At 43.0% G+C, this 5,645-nt stretch overlaps 1 protein-coding gene across 1 annotated transcript in view; it reads left to right on the top strand.

The window, feature by feature from the left end:
* The window catches only part of gatad2ab (GATA zinc finger domain containing 2Ab), a 91,610-nt gene extending 91,289 nt beyond the window's left edge, over window positions 1–321 (top strand). Inside the window, exon 12 of the mRNA XM_061888855.1 lies at window positions 1–321. This exon is cut by the window's left edge and continues 1,288 nt beyond it. The gene's annotated coding sequence lies outside the window, so the exon portion shown is untranslated.
* The last annotated feature ends 5,324 nt before the right edge of the window (window positions 322–5,645 follow it).

Raw genomic sequence — 5,645 nt, forward strand, 5'->3', positions numbered from 1 at the left:
ACTGTAGCATCACTTCCTGCTTTCATTTTGGACTCCAACCTCCACATCTTCTCGCGACATCCCAGCTTGCGTCTCAACATTCCCACAAAGTAGCAGCAGCCGGCCGCATCTTGTGGATGCAAGTGACACGATCTCAAATGAACCCTGCTGTTGCCACCCTTGTGTGAAGTCGGCACCATTCCGTTTTGTTTTTAGAGGAGTGGTGGTGGCCCCAATCCATACAGTAAAGAAAATTACGTATGAGGAGATATTTAGTTTTTTTTGGATTTTTGTTTTTTCCCTTGCTCTATTAAAGAACAATAAAACAAATTTTAACCCCTCCTTGGATGCTTTTTTTGTTATCTGATTGTCATGAATTTTTTTTTTAAATCAAAACCCTACAGCAAAGCCATCTTTCTTCACATGTTGAGCAAGACATATCACCCTTGCTCCTGATGGGTCGTGGTTAGCTCTCGCCATCAGTGTGTGAATGAATGGGGCGGCATAGCTCGGTTGGTAGAGTGGCTGTGCCAGCAATTTGAGGGTTTCAGGTTCAAACCCCACTTCCGCCAACCTAGTCACTGCCGTTGTGTCCCTGGGCAAGACACTTTACCCACCTGCTCCCAGTGTCACCCACACTGGTTTAAATGTAACTTAATTAAGTATTGGGTTTCACTATGTAAAGCGCTTTGAGTCACTAGAGAAATGCGCTATATAAATATAATTCACAGTCGCACAATGTGTTTGTGAATGGGTGATTAAACGGCGTGGCGCAGTGGGAGAGTGGCCGTGCGCAACCCGAGGGTCACTGGTTCAAATCCCACCTAGAACCAACATCGTCACGTCCGTTGTGTCCTGAGCAAGACACTTCACCCTTGCTCCTGATGGTTGCTGGTTGGCGCCTTGCATGGCAGCTCCCTCCATCAGTGTGTGAATGGGTAAATGTGGAAGTAGTGTCAAAGCGCTTTGAGTACCTTGAAGGTAGAAAAGCGCTACACAAGTACAACCCATTTATCATTTATTATGGAACTAGTGTCAAAGCGCTTTGAGTACCTTGATGGTAGAAAAGCTCTATACAAGTATAACCCCACTTTGTATTTAATTGTAAGAAGCCTGCTCAGTGGCCTTGTGGTTACAGAGTGTCCGCCCTGAGATCAGTAGGTCGTGAGTTCAAACCCCGACCGAGTCATACCAAAGACTATAAAAATGGGACCCATTACCTCCCTGCATGGCACTCAGCATCAAGCTTTGGAATTGAGGGTTAAATCACCAAAATGATATGATACTGTAATACTTCGCTTGTCCGTTGCTTTCTTTGGACTCATAATGAATTAATTTTAAATACCATCAGTAAGCCACGTGTTCTTTTTAATACTATTAGTAATGTTCTTAAACCGAATCCAGCCACTTCACTGGAGATGACAAGTGAAACTTGTGAAAAATTTCTCTCCTTTTTTAATAATAAGGTTGCTTCTATTCGGGCAAATCTTTCTCGTTTTCCATTGAGTTTTAATGTGGCCACTCAGTGCTCGACTGTGTTCTGTCACTTTGAGCCTGAGTCCATGCCTGAACTTACAGGAATAGTCGGCAAGCTAAAACCCTCGTCATGTCCCACAGACCCAGTCCCCCCTCGCTTTTTTAAAGAAATCTGGGACACTATTGATTTGTCTGTTAGGAACATCATCAACAGCAGCTTGATTTCTGGCTGTGTCCCCTACTTTTGTAAAAGAGCTGTTGTTGAGCCTTTGATTAAAAAAACAGGTCTTGATCCGACAAGTTTGTCAAATTATCGGCCCATTTCCAAATTACCTTTTGTGTCAAAGATTTTGGAGAAATGTGTTCTGGCACAACTGCAGCCTTTTTTAGATGAAAATAGCACTTTAGATCCATTTCAGTCTGGATACAAAGCTTTGCACAGTACTGAATCTGCACTTTTAAAGGTTTTTAATGACTTGCTTTTAATGTCTGATTCTGACAGCTCTGCCATTTTAGTGCTTTTAGATCTTACAGCTGCCTTTGACACAGTCGACCACACAATTCTTTTAGACCGCCTGAGAGACTGTGTGGGTGTCAGGGGGACTGCGTTAGAGTGGTTCAGATCTTACCTGTCTGAGAGGTCCTTCTCTGTCAGGCTGGGGGACGCCACCTCCTCTTCTGCCCCGCTTTACTGTGGTGTCCCCCAGGGATCTATTTTAGGCCGCATCCTGTTCGCTCTTTATCTCCTCCCTCTTGGAGATATTTTTAAGAAACATGGAGTGTTTTATCACTTTTATGCAGATGACTGCCAAATTTATATGCCGATTTCAAAAAGCCACGGCCCCCTGACACCTCTTCTTAACTGTCCATGCGACGTCAAGGCTTGGTTAGGCCAGAATTTTTTAATAATGAATGAGGGAAAAACGGAAATTTTAGTTTTTGGTCCGGCCCTCACTGACTTGGGACCATTGCAAAATTATGTGCGTCCCAAAGTCACCAGCCTTGGCGTCACTATAGACAGCGATTTTAAACTAGACAAACAAGTCAATGGCGTTTTAAAATCGTGTTTTTATCACCCTCGTCTTTTAGGAGAGGTTAAACCGTTTTTATCTTTTAACGTTTTTGAACAAGTCGTGCATGCTTTTATTTCAAGTCGCCTGGACTACTGCATTGCACTTTATGCTGGCATTAGCCAAAAAGCTCTCTCCCGGTTGCAGTTATTCCAGAACGCGGCAGCACGACTTTTAACAGGGGCCAGGAAACGCCAGCATATAACCCCAATTCTTCAGAGTTTGCACTGGCTCCCTGTTCATTTTAGAATTGATTTTAAAACATTGCTGTTTGTTTTTAAATCTTTACATGGACTGGCGCCTCAATATATCTCGGACCTCATCCAAATTTACATTCCTGCGCGCGCTCTGAGGTCCGAGAGCCAGCTCCAGCCCGTGGTGCCCAAGACCAGACTTAAGACCAGGGGAGACAGGGCCTTCTCTGTGGTCGGCCCTAAGCTCTGGAACACTCTGCCGCTCCATGTTCAAACTGCTTCCACAGTGGAGTGTTTTAAGTCTCGTCTTAGGACCCACTTTTATTCTTTGGCTTTTAACACTACGTGAGTTGTGTGGTCCTCTGTCCTCTGTTGTCCTCTGTGTTTTTTATACACTTTGATTTCTATTTTACTGTTTTAATTGATTTTACCCTTTAAAATAGTTTTTAATCATATTTGTTTTTTTATTGGTTTTATATATATTTTTTGTTTTTATTCAGTCATTGGTGGAGCATAATATATATATATTTTTTAATTTTATGTTTTATTACAATTGTTTTTAACATGGCTGTGCAGCACTTTGGAAACGTTATTGTTGTTTAAATGTGCTATATAAATAAAGTGGATTGGATTGGATTGGATACCAAACCTAGGAAAACAGTGTCGAAAAAGGCTAAAAAACACAAGAGCTAACAACAGAGATCAATAAGCCCGCCCACAATGGGCAGACCGGTAGGTTGTGAGTTCAAAACCTGGCCGAGTCATACCAAAGACTATAAAAATGGGACCCCCTTACCTCCCTGCTTGGCTCTCAGCATCAAGCGTTGGAATTGAGGGTTAAATCACCAAAATGATTACCGAGCGCAGCCAGTGCTGCTGCTCACTGCTCCCCTCACCTACCAGGGGGTGGAACAAGGGGATGGGTCAAATGCAGAGGGTAATTTCACCACACCTAGTGTGTATGTGACTATCAGTTTCGCTTTAACTTTATTTTGGACAGTGGTTAGTTGTACTCAATGATTGGATCCCCATTGAGAGGAGCAGGCTTAATCAAATTTTATTACTTCATAACATACAAACACTAACAAGATGGGTTATTTCAATGAATAGGGATTGTAAAATAGCGAGCTATCAATAAGAGTTGATCCTTATAAACTTAAATATTTTTTTTACTTTTAGGGGCCTGAATCTATTCCTGATGCTCACCAACTGGTAATATAGCCTACAATCTTACGTCATCATATGTTGAGAGTATTCAAAATGTGGCTAAAATTTTTGCCTTTTCTGAAACACTCATTGCGAATATCTCAAGAAGGCAATGTTCTCTTGTTTGCAATTTCTCATAGTCTTGTCCAGGGTGTAATCTGCCTTCCGCCCTTGTCCAGCTGAGATAGGCTCAATCGACCCCATAAGGGACAAGTGGTAGAAAATGGATTGATGGAATTTCTCACAGAATTTGTCTTCTCCTGCTCTCCAGTGGTGTTTTTAATACACTGCTCGGTCATCTTTGCAAACTAACGTCATCTATTCAGACTTAAAAGGTTTTGCAATTTTACGCTGAACCTTTCAGACTGTTATCCCACCCTTTTCTAGCTTTGAGCATGTAAACTAATTCCCACGTAACACACACTAACTTTGTTGTCAACAAATTCGAGAATCTTCAGGTAAATTTTTCTGTCTCTTATTTTTTGCTGAATTCTGAAGGAAGCTGATAAATAGTCCTCTTCACGGTGGCAGAGGGGTTAGTGCGTCTGCTTCACAATACAAATGTTCTGCAGTCCTTGGTTCAATCCCAGGCTCGGGATCTTTCTGTGTGGAGTTTGCATGTTCTCCCCTTGAATGCGAAGGTTCTCTCCGGGTACTCCGGCTTCCTCCCACTTCCAAAAGACATGCGCCTGGGGATAGGTTGATTGGCAACACTGAATTGGCCCTGGTGTGTGAATGTGAGTGTGAATGTTGTCTGTCTATCTGTGTTGGCCCTGTGATGAGGTGGCGACTTGTCCAGGGTGTACCCCGCCTTCCGCCCGATTGTAGCTGAGATAGGCACCAGCACCCCCCGCGACCCCAAAGGGAATAAGAGGTAGAAAATGGATGGGGAAAAAAATGGATGGAGTGTTCTAGGCCACCTACTCAGTGACCTAGAGGTTATAGTGTCTGCCCTGAGATCAGTAGGTTGTGAGTTCAAACCCGGACCGAGTCATACCAAAGACTATAAAAATGGGACCCATTACATCCCTGCTTGACACTCCGCATCAAGGGTTGGAATTGGGGGTTAAATCACCAAAATGATTACCAGGCGTGCCCACCACTGCTCCCCTCACCTCCCAGGGGGTGATCAAGGGTGATGGGTCAAATGCAGAGAACAATTTCGCCACACCTAGTGTTTGTGTGACAATCATTGGCACTTTAACTTAACGTAACTTTAAAGGTTGCTCACCAGTTGACGATTGAGAGCGCTATAATTTTGACCCTAAATAAACAGGATGAGCCAGAAGTTTTAAAAGCTGGGTGTAAACAGATCCAAAGCATCAGGTTGCAGTAGGGCTAAATGTTAAACAACAAAAACTACGAACGTATAAAAACTACTGTACAATGTCTGCTCTCGCTGAAATGCATTGATGGGTTGTTTACATCTTTCAGCACAAGACTTGCGTTCCCTGATTAGATGCTCATCATAATCCTCAGGGAAAAACTGGCAGGGAATGACCGAGCACATATTTGTTAATTTATTTGAGTTAGGTCAGAGCATGTTAATGTGTCAGCAAAAATGGGTTCAACACCCATTATCCGAAGGCAGGTAGAAAAACACAAATAAACCATGTGTACATGGACAAAATGTATTTAATCTGATCATCATTCGGATTAGAATGTTCCTGTGTACGTTTCCCTGGAAAAACAACACTGCCGCCCCCTCTTGATGTCCATG

This window comes from Nerophis ophidion, linkage group LG26 (genome assembly GCF_033978795.1).
Source record: "Nerophis ophidion isolate RoL-2023_Sa linkage group LG26, RoL_Noph_v1.0, whole genome shotgun sequence".
NCBI classification, from domain to species: Eukaryota; Metazoa; Chordata; class Actinopteri; order Syngnathiformes; family Syngnathidae; genus Nerophis; species Nerophis ophidion.